Source organism: Ambystoma mexicanum, chromosome 1q (genome assembly GCF_040938575.1).
Source record: "Ambystoma mexicanum isolate Mex_15411 chromosome 1q, UKY_AmexF1_1, whole genome shotgun sequence".
NCBI lineage: Eukaryota > Metazoa > Chordata > Amphibia > Caudata > Ambystomatidae > Ambystoma > Ambystoma mexicanum.
The window spans coordinates 714,570,915-714,591,561 of NC_090922.1; positions in this window are offsets into that span (position 1 = coordinate 714,570,915).

The window sequence follows — 20,647 nt, forward strand, 5'->3', positions numbered from 1 at the left end:
CACATTTTATGTACAGAAATCACAGGAAAGCAATGCATTTTTGGCAGAAAATTGGCAGTGCCTGGTGCAAATGGTGCCTTTAAGCCAGGGGGAGTTGGACTACTCATTAGTGGTGGCCAACATGCAGTTGCATGATCATTTCCTCCTGTAGGCCCCTGTGAAAAGATGAATGAAAGACCCTTCATAGGAGAGGGACTGGTCCCACATGGGGAGGAGAGTCACAACAGTCTGTGTAAGGAATGCTACTACCATCCTGCAGTTCCGCAAAACACTAAAAACATGTCTCTTTCAACAATACCTGCCGTAGGAATAAAAATCTCTCTCTCACTCCACCTACAGTACTGCATTACTGTATACAATGGCAAGCCCAATACTGCCACAGTGTAATACATACAAATAAATAAAACAAGAGCTTAATAATTTGTGTTGAAGGAAATTATCTTTGGGCGAGCTTATAAACTCTAAGTGGAAGCCAAGCTCTCAGTTAAAGGTTGTGTACTTTAGTGGATGGCGCTGGGACATTCTTATGGGGGGGGAGCACTCAAAGCCTTTAATGGGTGGCTGCAGACTGTCTGAAACCATGTGATCATAATTGAGCAGCTCTTCCCTGTGAGAGAGACCCAAAACATTAGTGGGTGGCTGCACTGTGCGAGACAGCCTGGGAAGTCTAATGGACGGATGTGCCCTATTTCAGTGCTCAAGAACATTTAGCAAGTTGTTTCTGCTATTGTGGCAATAGTAGAATTTGAAAGTAATACTGGTACAATAGGAAATGGTGTGCATATGTCATATACTATTCATGGCCTCTAGGTACTGCTACAGCTATCTGTTTCCCAGCAAGATGGGGAAAAAAACAACCCAGCTTTACTCTGACTTGAACCAGGTAACAAATCATTGTTATCATTTGAGCTTGTGTTGGCTAGTGGTAGATATATTTTCATAGCAGCAATTCATTTGTTTTATAAATGTCCATTGTTCAATATTTAGCTTTGTAAGTCTTCTCTTGGGCTGCACGCATGCAAGTGAAGAGTTTAATGATTACTCTACAAGTATGCTGGCCAGAAGGACTGCTTGATGTACTGGGGAAGCATCAGTTCACATGGGTGAAATGTCCAATAGATGATCATTAAACATCTTTGCAGCTTATGGGCGTTGTCTTTTCTTTTTGATGATCCATCTGTAGTCAACATGCCTAAGTCAGTGAAAATAATGTACGACCTGATCTTCTATCTCGTAGGCTGTGTGTGCATATTTTACCAAGGTTTCAATAGGTGTGATATACTTCTTGTTGATGCCTTCACTTGTTCTACTTTCTGCATCATTTATCCACTTAATGTTGTAAGCTTGACACAATGTGGTCGTTCCAAGTTGGGTGGTAAAATGGCAGAATTGTTGCCAAAACAGAGTCTGCGACAGCAAATCCGCCTGTATCCGTTAGAATTACTGTTACCACAGTACTTTCAATGCTAACTCCACCAGTGGAGCGACCGCCTGCAGAAATAGCATCAGTGTCCGAACGGCGCCTGCAGAAAAAGCATCAGCGTTGGAACAGGATGCACGGTGGCGCCATTTTGAAAAAGCTAATCCGATCTGAATCCACCACTTCCTGTAGCCATCTACAGCAACCGGACTGAGGAATCTTATCCCAAAGCTAAGGGGCCTGAACAAAGGCTCAGTAAACCTAAATTCAGTGAAAGAAAGCTACAGGTCCTCACTGAGGATGTGGTAGCCTATGCAGAAGGACAATATGGCAGCCGCCACTGCAAAACATCAGGGCAGCATAGGTCAGCCACCTGGGTGTCCATCTGCCAGAAGTTGACAGCTGTGGGCACAGTCCCCTGGGTTAGGGAGGACTGCAGACAAGATGGAATTACCTCAAGGTCAGGGTGCAGGGCTTCCTTGACCTAACCCCGGGGGAGGAGAAGGCCAACTCCATCCTCCACATGGAGGGGATCGGGGAAGTCAGTGGAGCTGAGTGAGTGTGATCACCCCCACCCTGACAATGCACTGGGCAAATGACCAACCCAAGTATGTGTAACTTAGCTCAGATGGGCCCAATGGACATGGTGAGATGACACCACATAGCCATAGGAAACACCACCCAACGTGTATTCAAGCAGGTGAGGGTGATCCAGCTAGTCACACATTGTGCCACATCAGCCCCACTGATACACCAGGGGGCGGATGTGCACAATATCATTGCTCCACGTGCACTGCCAGGGCCAATGCTGTTGCTGCATGCAGGGCTAGCTGGGTAACTGTGCACGTAACCATGTACAACAGTACGAATGTGTATGGGTGCACATGCAACTATGTGCAGCACTAATATGTGCTGGTAAAGGCCAAGTACCAAAGTGGACCCCCAGCCCAACCACATCGAATGTTCAACTTGAAAGCACAAAAGGCAAAGAGCACCTGCCAATGGGGTGTACACCTTCAGCAGCCACTACACTGACCTCGCTATGGTCATATGCAATGGCCTGAAAATGTACATACCCTTCAATCCACTTCTCTGGGGTTTTCCTCCACCATGTAGCATGTATGACTAGCAAGCAAACATACACGTATGCATGTTGACTGACAGCATGTTGTTTCACACCCAACAGGGTTGCAGCCGACTCAGGAGGAGGAGGGGGTAGGACCATCAACGGGTCTCCAGGGCTAAACCATGAGCCACCCCCCCTGCAATGCCCAGCGATAGGAAGGGCAGGCGAAAGGGATGACAAGTAACACCAGGTTCCGACAGCACAGCACCTACCAATGCGAGCGGCAGTACTGCACTCATTGGCAGTGATGTGCACATAGCCACAGGAATTTCACCCCTGGCGCCTGCAACGAACCCCAAACAGCTGGGCAATGGTGGACATGATGGGGGAGCAATCTGCTGGCAGACATGCAGTAGGCACTGCTCATTGAACCCTCCAACAGTCCCATGAAACACTCTCATCACCTGAGTGGGAGAGCCAACACCATGAGCAGCATGACCAGGAGACAGGGGGTGATTCAGATATCAGGTCCTACGGGTCACCGTATTTCAGACCAAGCCCTCTAAGTAGCCCTCAGCCCACTCCTTATGCCACACAGGGTGATGCACTGATGAGAAGGCTGGATACGATGGAACAGCACCAAGTGCAGCTGTAGATACTTGCCGACATGCAGGTCCTCTACCTCCAGGCTATTCAGGACTGTGCCCAGGGTGCCACACACCAAAATGTGAGGGCCATGGCCCATGACCGACATCAGGTGGCTGCAACATCCGCCGCCCTGATTGTCTATGGACAGTTGGTGTGGAAACTGACAAAAGGCATCTCAGCCTTTGCAGAGGCCATGCAGGCCACCATGCTGCTGACCATGCAACCCCTCTGCGAGCCTGACCAGTCCGCCTCTGTCTCCCCCACAGAGGGCACATTGCCCTTGGTGCGAGGGATGTATGGACATGGGTGACATTGCAGCCATGTCTAAATGCCCTCATGCTAAATAAGATCAGAGGAATGCACTGCACAAACCTCACCACCTCCCGCTTGCATTGTTTTTCTTTTAATTACATTAAATTAAATGAGTTAAATAAAAAACAGAACATACAGCCTTGAACCCTGGTCTGCCAGAGTCAATGACCAGCATTTACTGACTAGGCCCCAATGGCTTGGTGCTTTAGGGGACATACATTTCATACGTAGCCTATAATTTAATATTTTCAATGATAAAAGGCCAGGTATGAAACTTGTGAGAATCCAAACAATAACATCATTGTAGCATAATGGTTAAGTGCTATGTCTTGAACTCCTTAATGCCAGAGTTCTCTGATATAATTGTTCGGCATAAATGTGATTGTTTTTATTTCATATTTTTTGTTTTATAAATATGCAGATGCTGTGTGTTATGAGATATTAAAACTAAGAAAAAACACAACATTTAGGTCCGTGGACTGTCTGCCTTCCATGCAGTAACCATGACCGACCCTGCTTAGTTTCAAAGCGAGAAAGAATCCAGCCACCTTAGGCCATGTTTCTCTAAGTGTTCTTATAAGGGGGGGTCCATATATTAGGCAAAATGGCCTTAGTGGGCTGACTGCTTTCTCACTTTGAAGCTAGGCAGGGTTTGTCCCATTTACTTCAGGGATGGGACACCCACTGTTGCTGTAAATGTAGCTGTTTTTGTATTATTGACTCAGAGACTACAAATTCCAGAATGCGATTCAGCAAAAGGCAAAAGATTGTCTCTAAGTACAAAACCTTCAAGGACTGACATTAGCACAGTTTTAAAACAAGTAAATAATTCAGATGCCCATTCGGTCACCCATCCATGCAGTAACCAGGACTGACCCTGTTTAGTTTCAAAGCAAAAAAAAAAGAAAAAGGTCTGTGCCATTCCTCTAAGTGGTCTTGAAAATGTCACTTATTTATCAGGCAACATGCCCTGAGGAGGCTGGTACCTTCCTCACTTTGAAGCTAAGCAGAGTCTGTCCTGTTTACTGCATGAATGGGAGACCTATCACTTTAGTTATACAAATATCTTAAAAAGAATAATAATGTAACCGTGGGTTCTGAACTACACGTGCCCATGGCTATCTATTGTCCTTTGTAACCTCGGTCATAGCTGCAAATATAGGCAAGCTGGTCCGATAGCACACTGAGTAGAGTGCTTGTGTTGACATCTGTGCAGAGCCTGCTGATGCAGGTTTGACTCCCAGCTGGCCAAACTCAGCCTTTCATCCTTCTGAGGTCGATAAATGAGCAGTACTCTGATACCTGTGGGTTCATTGCGCAATATAAATGGTAAATTATTATTTCATTATTAAAACAGCTGAAAAAAAACAGGCCATCACCCAGTGGCCCTCTCATATGTGTCAGCTGCCGTCGGCCTCCTCACTGACCCAGCCATCTCCCTTTTACCCCTCAGCACAAGCTGCTTCTGTGACGCAGTTTGCTTTCAGATGTGGGCTATTCGCGGCTATAGCCGAGGCTACAGAAAGCTTGGTGTTGCAAATTTGGTCCCTGCACCCCCACCAACTCCCAAATTTCATGAGTGCTTTCGGGCCATCCCCCCACCTCTACCCTCTTGGCATGTGAATGTTGTTTGCCCTAAAAATAGCTTTTTACTGTGTTTCATTTGCCATAACCTCGGCTATAGTCTCGAAGATCTCTCGCATCGAGAGAAAAACAAGATGGCGGTCATTTCATTTCTGAAAACCATGATCCTGCAATGCACCATGGGAGATATAACTATAATTTTTGGAGAAGGGGGCACCCCCTTCTCTGTCAAATATTAAAATAACCACAGCACGGAGAAAAAAATAAAACATGGATGGCGTGCAAGTCAGCGCTTCATGCCCAAGTTGTTTTGGACCTGATCCAAATCCGTCCAGCTGTTTGGGCTGTGCGCTTTGGCAACAATTTACCTTTTTTGTCTATGGAAAAATGAATGGGAAGTAGGCCACACTTTTGGAAAACAAAATTCTTTTTGACAATCAATAGCTTTTTTACTTTTTAACTAATCTTTATGAAACTTTGCAGTCTGGGGGGCCCGCAAATTTTTAATCACTTTTGAAATTTTGACCAAATCTGTACTCGAATCAAAGGTTATTAACAACAGAATTATGAGGGGTTCCTATGTGTCTCCGACCCACCTTAACTATAGGGCGGCTGTCGCCACCCTATAATCAAGGAAACAACTTTAGTTGAACAGATGTTAAGGTGAGCAATACATTGTAACAAAACCTTTGCAATTCAAGGAAAATACTTTAGTTGCATCGAAGTTAAGATGAGAACATAATGCAACAAAAGCCCTGAAATTCAGCTAAATCCACCTTAACTTCACGCTCCCTGTTGCGCAGCCTATGACCACAATGTTGACATCACAGATGACATCACTGATGACATCCCTAATTACATTACAATAGTAACTGGCATTAAACCTGGCTTTCAGCCAAGGTCAGTGTGCATGGCCAAATATATTTTAACACATTAATGGGTACTAGTCATGGCCTTCAGTTATGGACAGTAGTCACAACCTTTGGCCATGTGCACTGACTATTGTAAAACACTAACAGGCTACCAAACAAAGATTTTGGCCTTTACCAGTGGATACAGCTTTCAACCGTGTGAACTGTATATTATCTACACTGATTAGGCTCTAGCCATGTCCTTTAATACAATTCTGGCAACTGGCTATTGTTTTTGACTGTGCCACTATATATTGTAGCACATAAATGGAACACTAGCCATGGCCTTTGACCTTTTGGCAATGTACACTGTATATGTTCAAATAATAAAATTCAATAAGCAATGGTTTTCAGCCGTGCCCACTATGTATTGAACAACACTAACCAACCACTAGATATGCCCTTTGGCTGTTTCCACTGTATATTATATACACTGATCAGGCACTACACAATACTGTCCTGTGGTCCCATTCTTTGGCAGGGACCACTATATATTGTAACATATATATAGGCCCATCGCCATTGCCTCTGACCTTGAGCAGTTTGTACATCTTTTGGCCATATCCACTGTATATTTTAAAATAATTTAAATGCAATAACCGCTTTCCTTCAGCCATACCCACTGTATATTTTGTGCACTAACCAGTCACCTGCCATGGTCTTCAACACAATACTAGCTAGTGGCCACATTCTTTGGCTGTTCCGACTATACATTTTAACAAATTAATGGACACTAGCTATGTCATTTAGCCATTGTCACTTACTACAGCTTTCCATGTTGCCCTCTGTATATTTTAAGACAGTGATGGGCTACTAGGCATGGATTTTTACCATACACAATGGTATTTTTAAATACTAGCTGACCACTACCTATGGACATTGGTGCTAGCCAGTGACCCCAGCCTTTGTTATGGCCAAGTACAGAGCCTGAACTGTTATTCGGGTAATCAAACCTTTCATGAGCTAACTTATAAATGATGTTATGACTATTTCCATTATTCATATAAACAGTTATATTCAATGTAAATAGTGTTGTCACCAGTGATGGCATCAGTGATGTGATATGTAATGTCATCAGTGTTCTCAGTATGAATTAAAGGGCTCCTGGTAATTCCCTGATATGTCCAGGCGTAAGGCTAAAAACTAAGCCAAAAATCGACCAGGGCGAGCCCGAAAACATTATGACCCCAGAAAAAATGTTTTTCATGGGTTTTCTTAATAAATTAGTTGGAAGGTAGGTATCACAATTTCGTACTTGAAAATAGCATAAACAATGGTTTAAACAAAGCGTATCACAGGATACAAGCAAAAAATGAAGCAACAGTGCATTGTGAGAATAGCAAAATTAGACATGTAATAAAGGGCAAAGCACACATTTTTACAAAAGCAGGAAAATCCCATTAGATCGATTGGGAAAAATGAATTATTCTGTTTGCTGAGAAGAAAATCAGCTTGATGTGCAGTATGATATGATGGTTTATTTATATAGCGCCTATACACAATGTGTTTCAAAGCGCTTCACGACAGGGGAGGGAACCAGGGGAAATACAAAACATTCTTAGAGGCCATGAACAACGAGAATGTGAATTAACTATCATACTCAGCCTAGCGACCTTTCAGATAGTGCAAGTGCTAAGACACAAACAGGAAGGAAATGGAAAACAGACAGGTGACTACCATACTAGGCCTGACAACATTTCTGGTAGAGCCGGAGATAACACAAGGTGAGGGAGAGGGGAGGAGAAGGGGGCAGAGGAACAAAGCAAGCAACTATGGTACTAGGCCTGATGACATTTCAGATAGTTTTCGAGTGGGAGAGGAAGAATAACAAGTAGGGAGGGGGGAGGAGACGAACAAGTTACTATCATAATAGGTCCAGGGACCATTCCAATAGAGTAAGTGCAAGGAAAAGGTAAGGGGGGGAGGAGAAGGGGGAAGGGAGAGGAGATGAGAAAAGAGAATAGAACAGAGAAAAGAGAAGAGAAGCAGAGGGGAGAGCAAAAAAAGCTGCAGAGGTCAGTGAGGCACATAATGTTGCAAGGGTACAAAAAAATGTAAGCAAGGATTCACAAAGATAATGGGTACAGCATGATTCAGGGCCAACCTGGGTGGGAGATCCAGGGAAGGTCCCGCATGAGAGTTGAGGAAGTGAGGCCCCAAGAGTCAATGGGCCTCATTAAGAGTGCAGCGGTAAGGGGTTAACGGAACCAGTAAGGATGCCAGTGCCGTTAACCCCCTACCGCCGCATTCCGAGGTCCCTTAGCGGGTCCCACTAAGGCCGGCTGGTTTTACCAGCTGCCCTTATTGGGAGGCGCTAAGGGACCAGGGAGCTAATAATGGGCCTGCTATTTGCGTGCCCGTTATTAGCGCCTTCCCCATTCCCATTGAGCCCTATGGGGTCTCGAATGGGAATGGGGAATGGTTTTCAGAATGGGTACTTACCGGGTCCTCCAAGGTTGAAATGACCTGGTAACTCCCCATTCCGACTACCCGGACCCGGACACAGGTTTGGAGGCAGCCATGGCGCTAATAGCACCATGGCTACCTCCAAACTCGTAATGACCCCCAATGTGTTCAAAAGTCAATCCAAGTGTTGGCAAAAGTCATTGGTGGTGAACCCTTTGTGAATCAAGACAACTCCGGCAATGAGAAAGGGGTGTGGGGAGCAACAACAGACATCACAGGGCACCTAAAGGCTGGGGGGCAACCAACAGACATCACAAGGGGACCAGAATGGAGGGGGCAGCCAACAGACATCACAGGGGGACCAGAAGAGTGGGGGACAAACAACAGATATCAAGGGGGGACCACAAGGGTGGTGGGCAACCAACAGACATCATGGGGGGACAAGAACGGTGGGGGCAGCCAACAAACATCACAGAGGGACCAAAAGGGCGGGCAACCAACAGACCTCACAGGGGGACCAGAAGGGTGGGGGCAACCAACAGACATCACAGGGGAACCAGAAGGGTGAGGGGCAGCCAACAGACATCACAGGGGGACCAGAAAGGTGGGCAGCAACCAACAGACATCACAGGGGGAACAGAAAGGTAGGGGGCAACCAACAGACATCACGGGGGACAGGAAAGGTAGGGGGCAACCAATAGACATCAGAGGGGGACCAGAAGGGTCAGGGCAGCCAACAGACCTCATCGGGGGACCAGAAGGGTGGGGCCAGCCTACAGACATCACAGGGAGACCAGAAGGGTGGGGGGCCGCCAACAGACATCACCGGGGGACTAGAAGGGTGGAGGGCCACCAGCAGACATCACGGTTGGACCAGAAGGGTGTGGGGAAGTGTTACGGCAAGTCGACAGGGAGCACACAGGGGCCAACTCACAGGCCTTAGAGGCGGGCCGGCATTTTCCTGCCGGCTCACCCGATTGGTCCACATGTAAATGAGCAGAGCCAATCGTAGGCAAGCAAGCTGGGGGCAGAGACATAGTCGCATCGCAGATCTTCTAATAGAATTAAACGTTCAATCAAGTCTTTATTAATTAGAAAGCACTCACTGCACATCATAGAAAGGGCCAGTGAAGCCCAGAGAGCTTAACTTAATTGTTCCAGGTCCAGTGTGGGAGGGATCCCAAGGCCACCAGGCCACAGGGTGAGCGAGGCAACCCATAAGGGTAGAAATCAGAAAGAGAATGAGAGTAAAGATGAACAATCAATACTGCATGAGGATGTCGACATGGTTGTGTTTTGGCCACGAGAAGCAGTTGAAAAATGCTGTTGGTGGGGCAGCCTTCATCAGGACGGGTAAAATTGATAGGTGTTCAATTAATGAGAATTCCTGTGTGTATCTGAAAACAATCAAAAATGATGTATAAGTGCAGAGGGGAGTCTGTTTTCAGGGGTGTTTGAGCAACATAATATCTGTAAAGCTAGTACTGCTTGTGATATTTCTATAAAAAAACAAAACCCAGACAAAGGCTTACCGTGCATGGGTGCCTATGCATGGCTATCAAGGGTCCACTTATGCATGTATGTAGGGGACCTCTGGATATATATAAATAAATGTATAAATAAATCAATACCACATTGTATATCACTAGACATCTAGGTGGCTATGTTACTATTGTTGGGTATGGCCAGGAATTAAAAAAGCCACATTACCTGTGGGCGTGTTTAGCTGGGTGGGTCTTGGTGGTCAGGTTGCACATACTTCAACTAGCCGCAGTCTAATAGAAAAAGAGACAAAGAGAGACTTGATGTCACTATGATAGTTCGAGAGGTCTGACTTTCCTCTAGTTGAATGCATGGACACGGGTGTGGTTGTAATGGTTGTGGGGACCACGTAGACAAAATATTGAAAAAAGATGATGACCCCTGGGCAAACGTGCTGCATAGTATGGTACGGGAGTGAACAAAGATCCTATCAGTGTTCTCATAACCTGTAATTAGTGATGTCATCAGTGATGTCATCTGCGATGTCATCATTGTGGTCATAGGCTACGCATCAGGGGGTGCAAAATTAAGGTGGCTTTAGCTGAATTTCAGGGCTTTGTTGTGTTAAGCTCTCACTTTAACATCCCTGAAATTAAAAATGTCATGCACAGAATGAAATGGCTAGGTTGGCTCCACCAAAATGACTGTCTAGCCATTTAACATGCTTTCTTTATCATGGATTGATGTCTAATGTAAAAAGTAGTAGCACACTCCAGGCCTCACCCACCAAAATCAGATCCTTGGCTCCGCCAAAGCACATACACACATGCGAACACCCATTCACACACCATTCACTCGCTCATTAACACATGCACACAGCCACCCACATATCATATATTCACCCACACATTAAATAATCCATAACACACCCTTACACAAATACATACATCTAACATGCAGCACACATGCACACATGCACGCACAAGCACACACACACACATACACACACACACACACACTTACAGCATTTTTCCTACCTGGCCTGGACCCAAATCTGTCATCCCAGAGAAAGGCCTCCACTCCCCTGCAGCTGCTGGCACCTGCGCTAAAGCCTCCACCACACAGGCAGGAACAAGGAAACAGAGAGAACATACTGATTCCTGTCATGTGCAGTGGAGCCAGAGAAACGGGTGCTGCAACTGGAATTTTTCTTTTTGCATTTGGAGTGCATTGTCCTCTGACTTCAAAAATAAAATCTTCAGAAAGATCTATTTCTGAAGTTTGCCCCCAACTCCATGGGGGCTGTGGTACCCCCTGGTATGGCAGAGAATATATTTGTAGTGGTTGCAAAGCATCAAACTGAGTTACTCAGTGTTGTACTTTCAGGTGAAACCAGGATTGAATTCTGTGAGTCACAGTGGTCCAGGCAGAGAGTTTACATTGAATCAAGTTCCATGTGAAGCTCTTAGTAGTTCAATACAGCCTCATAATTATGTGGTTGGGGTTTGCACCAAGTTTGGTTTGATGGTTGAGCGGGTTGGAGATGATAGGTACCTTTGAGCCGAGTCAAAAGTTTGAAACGTTGCTTGAGCTTGTAGTGTTTTGAGCCGAGGTCTGGGTTGGTTCGATTTGAAGATTCTGGCAGTTTGAGATGCTGTTTGGAGACACAGTAGTTTAAAGTCTTCAACAGCAGTGTGATTCTTTTTGACACATAGGTGTAATAAACTATGCTGGAGCATTGCCGTGGCCAAGTGCATTGAGTCCATCACCGCCAGTGCATCTGACAGAGTGCACGACATGGCCCAACAGCAGCCACCCCTAATGTTCTCTGAGGATGGTTAGGCAGACAGAGCTCACCTCTCCTTAGATTAATTCTATCTTCACCTCACTGGCACAGGGGTGCAATAGATTCTTATTGCCTTAGTGTAAATCCAACATGAATCCAGGAAGGTGTGGGAGACCCTTTCCTTATAATGGTAAAATACCACAGACAGGGAACTGGACAAAAGGTAGCCAACTACAAGGTGTCAAATCCCTGTGACAGGTGAACCTTGCCTTTTCTATAATACCGAGTGTCTTTTATCCTGCAGGGAATGGAGTCGAGAGGAAGGGGAAAGAGCCCAAAAGGAAATTGAGATGGTGAAAACTTCCCTCAGTTCCATTCTTCTTTTTCTTGCTGATCTAACCCCACCATCTTCCCAATCCAGCAGCCTCAAAGGTTCTCTGATATGCAACACCTTTGTGCGAGGCTAACATTTGTTATTTATGTGCCTCTTCGAAACATGGTTCCCATGGGCTCTCTTGCTGAGAGTTTCCTGGTATGAAATGTAGGTGTTACCCAACTTCCCAAAGGATCAAAAGAGACAGACTTCCTGCCATTTGTCTTGCTTCCTGAAGCCAAGACAAGCAGACCGGCCCTGAATCAACAACACCTTTCCATGCTGACCTGAGCTGACACAGTTGCCATAAGTATCATACCAATTTGATTTATCTTTAATAATCATGCACCATACTAAAAACCAGGTATGGCTTATTCATAGAGAATACCCAGCCAGCACATGAATAGGGCCGCCATTATAATATTTTTGTTTCAGATGTGCAGGGGTTAATTGCAACCTCTGTCTGCTGTGACTTTGTGGCCTAGCATCTGTCAAACAGGGCACATTTGACCTTTGAACCTAGTCTCTTCCACAGAAGGGCAGTTGCTGCAGATTAGTAGAGTGATGTAGCATGTCACATTTGTGTGGTATGCATTTGGCATGGAGCTTTACAAAAGTGTGTGTGTGTTTGTGTGTATGAGTGTGTGTGTGTGTGTTTGTATGTGTGTGTGATTAGCAGATCATTTTTCTGAGGTGAATTTGCTGAATCATGTATTTTTTGTTAATTATTGATAGAAATCTGGTCATGTTTTTGGTAAATTATGATTATATAAACTCTGTCACTGCACTGTAAAGTGTAGCGACCATATCACTATACAAATATATTTCTCTCTTTCTTTTTCTGCTTGTTCATGTGCTTTGTGTTTCTTAAGCCTTTTATACACCTTTCACACAGAGTCATCATTCCTCTCGCCTCCAGACCCACAAGAACACTTTACGCCAACCTACTGCTCGTTCCTAGAGTTAAACGTGCCAGCGGTGGGGATTGCTTCCAGGCAATGGAATTCTCTTCCACGTGCCCTCAGATCTGAACCTTAACACCTCGCTTTCCGCAAAGCCATCAAAACCAGACTATTTGCTTAAAGATTCATACATACCGCCACTAAGGCACTACCCAGGCTCCTCTATGTGTTCTATGACCAACAACTGTATGATATACAATCTGGATATGCAGCCCAATATGTAACCATGGGCGGCAATATCACTTATGTATCTAATTTTTGCATATCTAAACACATGTATGGATTAAGCTGTTTCCCTGTAATGTAACTAAGACGGTTTCCTTGGAACAGCGCCACAATGCCTGTAGGCTGTTGCACGCTTTATAAATGCAAATTAATAAATAAATATGACTATATGAAATGACAAACATGGATGATATTTTCAACCACTGAAAATTCCCATCAGTTGTGGTACCGACCAATGTTCATGATTTCAAGGCATGATTTTTAATAGTATATGGAAATCATAAAACCAAATAGTAGATACGCAAAGGCCCCAGTTGCACCTAGCATTGCGCAGATAGAAATGCCCCAGGGATGTTTGCCTCTTTGTTAAAAGCATGCTAGTCGTGGTCACATGTTAATATACTGCTGGAGCAATTTGACCCTGAATTATGCTTTAAGGAAGGCCCTGTTGTACTGACAGCAACAGTTTGGGTCAACGCTGTGTAGCAGGAGCCCCACAGAATGGAGGGTAACTCATAACTGCACCTTTGATGCACCCGTAGGGTCCCCTCACTCTTGTCCCTGTTCAAAACATCTACCATGTGGGTGCACAGTGCAATTGCAGCCTCCCGAATGGCGCACAGGCTCAGGGCCATATTGACCTTGCTCCTGCATTGGAAATCAAATGCATGCACGCGTGCAATTGGATTCCCTCCAATGCAAATGAAAGAATGCCCTGAGGGTTCCACAGCTGGTAAAGTAGCATGCACACAATTGGGATTATAGACAATGAATTGCACACCAGGCTGAAATTCTATGTGCACATCAGCGAAGCGAAGCAGTTCACTCAGTGGGTGCATTATGCTATTGAGTCCCCAGGTTATGTTATGTTATCAGAATTTGTTAAGCGCACATTCGCCAGAGGCATCACGGCGCTGGAAGCAAGAAGTGGAAAGAATCAGAGAGAAGAATTATTAAAACAGTAGCGTTTTCAGTTTTCGCCGAGTGGTAGTTTGTTCCAGGCATTAGCGGCTACAATGGAGAAGGCATGACCCCCTGACCGAGCCAACCTAAACGGAAGAACAGCTATAAGGGGAGACAAAGACCGACTGAGAACGGTCAGCAAGGAAAGCCGTGAACCAATCAAGGACTCGGCCAGACAGCGCAGAGGTGGACAAATGGAAGACCAGGGTGCGATGATCGACCTCGTCGAAAGCCGCCGACATCTAAAAGCAGGATGGCTCCGACACCACCATAGTCCACCAGGCATACCAGGTCATCAAGCACCGAATTCAATACGGATTCCGGCCCCAGCCGGAAACCAGATTGGAATGTATCGAAGTACTGAGAGGACTCTAAAAAATTAGACAGCAGAGCGGAAACCAGAGCTTCCATTACTTTCATCATGCATGGCAGAAGAGAAATAGGCCGATAGTTGGCCAGCACTTCAGGGTCCAGGAAGGAGATAACTAAGGCATGTTTAAGAGAGGGCAGGATTACACCTGTGGCAAAGGAATGGTTAACTGCAGAGGAGATATGAACAATCATATCGCCAGAGAATTCTTTTAAAGGCAGGTGTGGCATACGCTGGGGAGGCAGATTTAAGGTGCTGAATAGCTAGAATAATGTCAGCATCAGAGAAATGGGGGAAGGTGGACCACGTCCCTAGAGCAGGGAGAGACTCAATGTGTACCTTTCCAATAGGAGACGCTTCGGCCTCAGCTTTAATATTGTCTGTAATGGTTGACATCTTTTCCACAAAGAAAGAGGAGAGAGAGTCACATAGGCCCTGTGAAGGTGGTACCAAAGGGGGACATGTTTCTGGAACAGAGACTGAGTGGACCAAATCAAATAGAGCCTTATTATTTATTTATTTATTCACATTTGTAGAGCGCACGTCAGCCCGGGGGCATCGTGGCGCTTGTTACAGACATACCTTAGTTACATAGCGTGCAATTATTTACTTAAAATACATTATTTACAGTGGCAAATATTACATTTGTACAGATTTGCAATGCAGTACATTTACATGGATTCGCGAGTGTCCTATATTAATGTGCGAGGAAAGAGGTCTTCAGTTTCCTACGAAAAATCCGGAGTGAGTTCTCCATTCTAATGTCTGCAGGAAGAGCATTCCAGGTCTTGGCGGCAATGTAGGGGAAGCTAAGGCCACCGGCTTTGGCTTTTTTGATGCGTGGGATAAAGAGTAAGTTGGTGTATTGCGTCCTGGTGGGACGGGAGGAGGAGGGTTTAGAGATGGTCTCAGATAGATAGGACGGGGCGGAGAGAGAGAGGCATTTGTGTGTGAGGGTGAGGATTTTGAGTGTGATCCGCTATTTGACCGGGAGCCACTGGGCTGAGTGTCTGGCATGGGAGATATGCTCTCTTCTTGGGATGCTAAGAGCGGCCCGGAGAGCATTGTTCTGCGTGACTTGAAGTCTGTTAAGGTTTTATGCTGATGTGCCTGCTAGGAGGGCATTACAGTAGTCCAGTTTGGCTCCAATGGTAGCTCTAGCTATAGAGAGGCAGTTGGGTTTAGAGAGGTATGGCTTGATGGCGTTTATGAGTTTGGTGGTATGCACAGAGGAGGAGGTGATTGTGCTGACTTGTCTGGTCATAGGTAGAGAGGAGTCTAGATATTCTCCCAGTGTCTTTACAGCTGTGGATATGGGGATGACGGAGTTGTCAATGGAGAAGTTGGCGTACAGTTTGTCCAGTTTGTCTAGGGTGCTCTGTTGACCTAATATCATGATTTCAGTCTTGTCTACATTGAGGCAGAGCCCATTAACTGCCATCCAGGCCTGGATGATGGAGTAGATCGTGTGGAGTGCCTTGACGTCTTAGTGATGTGATCCTGAGAGGGGTAGAAGTACTTGTGTGTCGTCCGTATAGTTCGTGCACGTGATACCATATGAGTCGAGTTTGTCAAAAAGAGGCTTAGTGAACACGTTGTAGAGTGTGGGTGCAGTGCAGGATCCTTGAGGGACCCCGCAATGGATTGTCATGGGAGTGGCATTGGCAATGTCCGAGAAGACTTTCATGACCCAGAGAGCTGATTCTTTAGAGAAGTTGGCTGAGTGTGTGAGGTGTGAAGTGAGGGTCTTGTGATCAACCAGATCGAAAGCGGCTGAGAGATCTAGAAGGAGCAGAAAAGCTGGCTTGCCTTTATCCATGATTTGTGTGATCTGGCTCTTCAGATCCACCAGGGCTGTTTCTGTGCCGTGTCCTTTCCGGAAGCCTGATTGCCTGGTCCCGAGGATGGAGTGGGTTTCCAGAAAGTGTTGGATTTGGCAGTGTGCGGCTTTGTCCAGTAATTTCAGGAGGAATGGCACTGTGGTTATTGGTCTGTAGTTGTTGGGTTGTAGGGGGTCGAGAGTCGTTTTTTTTAGGAGGAGCCGGATCCAGGCCTCTTTGAGGCTAGCTGAGATGATGCCTGTTTTAAAAGACGCATTGATGAAAGCCGTAAAGAGCGGCGCAAAGCAGTCTGCACAGTCTTTGACGAGTTTTGGTGGGCAAATATTGCCTTTACAGGGGGAGGGTTTGAGATTTTTTAGTAGGTTGATGACTTCTGATTCAGTGACGTCCCTGAAGGAGAAGTCAGGTATGGTGGGCTTGGACAAGGTGGGTGGGGCATTGGTAGGCTTGGATCCTGTCTGTTGAGGTAATGCTTTGCAATGGTTTTTGATTTTCTGTTGGAGAAGGTCAATTTTGTGTACCATGGCCGCTTGAATGCTGGCACACCAAGCTTCATCTTTGATTATTTCATCCGGGGTATTGGGAGGGGGGGGAGATGAGCTCGTTGAAAATGGCAAAGATCTCTTTAGAGTGTGATTTGGCATTAGAGATACGTGTGTTGAAGGCGTTGGCTTTGGCAGCGGTGATAGCTGTTTTGTATTGGCGGGAGATTAAGTCAAATTTGTTTTTGGTACTGCTGCAGGGGTTGGATTGCCAATTTATTAGTGCTGCTATTTTGTGGGAGCACATTAAGTGCAGTTCTTCAGTGAACCAGGAGTTGGGGTATAGTGATTTATTTTCTTTTTTCCATTCGAGTGGTGCTATTTCATTGATAGCTTTAGTGATGACATCTTTGTAGATGTCTGCTAGAATATTGGGGTCATTAGCGAATGGGGGTGCTAGTTCGGGGGTTTTGAGGTAGGGGCGAAGGTTATCCTCATTGAGTTTTTTTGGGCTTTTGACTTGTGCAGCGATAGCAGGGGTCAGAGTTTTGTGGTTTTTGGTGATAGGGATAGAGAATTCGATACAGTTGTGCTCGGTCCATGGCAGTGAGGAGTTAGAGGTTATAGTGGAGAGGCAATTATGGTCTGCGATCCAGTCTAAAATACGGCCTTTGGCGTGAGTAGGACTTTCTACTTTTTGGGTGAAGCCTAGGTCTTTGGTGAGGGTGACTGCAGAATTGTCTTTGGCATCATTGAACCCCAAATTGAGGTCTCCTAGTAGAAGGGTTTTGGTGGACCTTTTGATATTATTGCTGAGGATGTGGATGATGTTTTCCTGAGAGTCTGGGGTGAGGCCTGGGGGGTGGTATAGTAGGTGAATGTTGATGGTGCTGTTGGGTGACAGTGTGAGTTTGGCAGATAAAAGGTCAGAGTTGTTGGTCGAGGAGTGACTGACAAGTCGGAGCTGGAGGTTCTCCTTGTAGATGAGGGCTACTCTGCTCCTATTCGTTCTGGTCTGTCTTGTCTGAGTGTGGTGAAGCCAGGTGGTAGTGCAAGTGCAATGGCGGGGCCTGATGCTTCATGTAACCATGTTTCTGTGATGGCTAATAGGTCAATGTTGTTGTTGGTTATGAGGTCATGAATATCGGATGCATGAGCTGTGAGGGAGCGGACATTGAGGATGGCACATTTGATGTGAGGTGTGTGTGGTTTGTTTGTGGAGGTGTGGGTGATGGACGTGTCTGTTATGTTATGTGTGGTGATATTGTGGGGTGTGGTTTGGTTAGTGAGTGGTTGTTTGTGGGAGAGTGGGTGTCTAGTGCGAGGGATGTGTGTGGACATGGTGCGGGAGCTCAATCTATAGTTTCTGCATTCTATGGGAAGGGGTTATGTGCTGAATTTTGTGGTCTGCAGGCGTGCGTGCTCTAAGTCTTTCCAATCTATACATTATTGTGATGCAGGGTGCAAGGGGTGCATCTGTGCAAGGTGAGTGAGTTTGTGAGGTATCCGTGGCAGCGGGTTGCATGGGATTTGGGAGTGGGCTTAGTGGCATGGGTGCATTAGGACGGGTTGCTGTGTAGAGTTGGAGAGCAGTGAGTGTTGCAAGGAGAGTGAGCAGCGTGGTGGTGGCAGCAGCGAGTTTGCAGGAAGCTATGGCCATGATTTTAGGCTGGGAGGGGCTGTGGGGAGAGGAGGGCACAGTCGGGTAGGGTTGGGTGGCCCTGGCCTGAGGTAGGCAGGAACAGATGGGTTCAGAGTGGGCTAAAAGGCATCCTAAGGTACTTAAGAGATGTCAATGTCGTTTGCGAGCAGCATAAGGCAGAGGCAAGAGCGCAGATGAGTGACCATAAGGCACAACAAAATAGGGCTCAGTCAGTGATGGCAGGAGTGGCCTCTAGTGACCATAAGGCACAGCAAAAGAGCAGTGTGGTCTCTAGGCGACCATGGGGCGCAATCAGTAATGGCAGGAGTGGTTTCTAGGTGACCATAAGGCACAACAAAATAGCAATGTGGTCTCTAGGCGACCATAAGGCACAGCAAAATAGCAGTGAGTCTCTAGGCGACCATAAGGCACAACAAAATAGCAATGTGGTCTCTAGGCAACCATAGGGCGCAATCAGTAATGGCAGGAGTGGTCTCTAGATTTGTTCAAGGCCGCCTCCACCGTGTGGCTGAAATAGACTTTCTAAGCATTAATCATTTCTTTATGGTAGGACATACAAAAGGTGATTTTGGCTTCAGCAGAGTAAGAGGAGCGCCATTTCCTCTCAGCCTGTCTACACTTTAATTTGCTAGATATAAGCTCCTTAGTGAACCAGGGTTCAGTGGGGCAACTTTTTTGTTTGCATGTTTCTTCAGGAGCTAGCAGGTTAGCTGTTGCAAAAAGGAGGCCATGAGCATTTAGCTGTCTTCCCACAATGTGCTCGCAAGGAAGAAACTACTTCATGATTAGCCACCCCACGCCAGCTGCATTTGCAGATGGCAGGCTTAAGCCGGGGAAGGAGGGTGTCTTCAGAGAAATTGAGAAGGGACAATGAAATGGTCAGACCAGGCCACCGGGATAGGTGGGGTCTTATCAATTACTGTCTCCAGGGCAAAGATAAGATCCAAAATGTTGGCTTGGTAGTGGGTAGGTTCAGTTACCCTCGGATGGAGCCCAAGGTCAGATATAGAGGCCATGAAATTAACAAATTGCCCAGCAGTAGCAGAGCTAATAGGCAGATTAAAATCCCTTTTAGGGTGGGTGATATGTAGCTCCATCACCAGTGCAGGAAATAGAGTGCAAAAAGCAATAACCGTTCCTGGAGGGTGATATACCAACAAAATAGAGAAAGTGCCATTAGGGGATGCTAAAATATGAATCAAAATGCACTCCATTTTAAGGAAATGCTTCATGGCCATACTGGATACTTTGTACTTAGTTTCGTGGATCAGGGCTACTCCCTTACCATGGTGGGTGGCTACAGGATCCAGATGGACCAGGGCATAGTTAGCAGGAAGTGCCTGAACAATGGAAGGGCCAGACGTCTCTCATAACAAAGTTTCTGTAAGAAAGAGGATCTTGAAGTTATTAATGAATAAAATATCATAGGAGTCCACGGAGTGGGCAACTAGTGAGCGGGTATTAAGAAGGCAGCATTGCAGTGCCATTGGTTATTTGGTCTTAGAAGTAGTAGCTGGGCCATTTCGTGTCAGGAGGTGCCAGTAATATCAGTACGTTACGATCTAGCTTACTGACTACCTTAGTAGTGCCGCTAGCCTCCAGTATAGTCTGCACATCCCATGAACGGACAGGCACAGATGGGTTGTCTTAAGCACGTCTTTGGCATGCTGACGAGGTGCCCGCTGTGCCCGTCCACTGCGCAGGTGTTTATAGTGTCAATAAATGCCGGGATCGTCCTGAGAGTGAGGCTAGTAACGCCCACTCAGGAATAATAGAAAGCAGACTGTTCCGCCCGAGCACTTACCAAGAATATCAACTTAAATAGCCAAATGAATGGGAATACGAGCAACAAACAATGTAAAAGTGCACATTAGGTAGCAACAGTAGTAGGTTAAAAACGGTCAGAATTAAAACATTAGAATCCGCATAAGTGCCAGGCAGAAGGCTTTATAATGGCAATCCCTAATTAGAACCTCACCTCTGCATGTAACTTATTGCATTGAGGCCTGCAGACTATGGCTATTGAGTATCGACTGGAACTGTCTTCTGCCTTGAACGCCACTATTCTACAGTATATTATCTCTTGTGGTATTTTCATTGTACAGCATCTGCATCATAGGTGCAATCTTGGTGCTGACTCTAGTCTGGAGCCG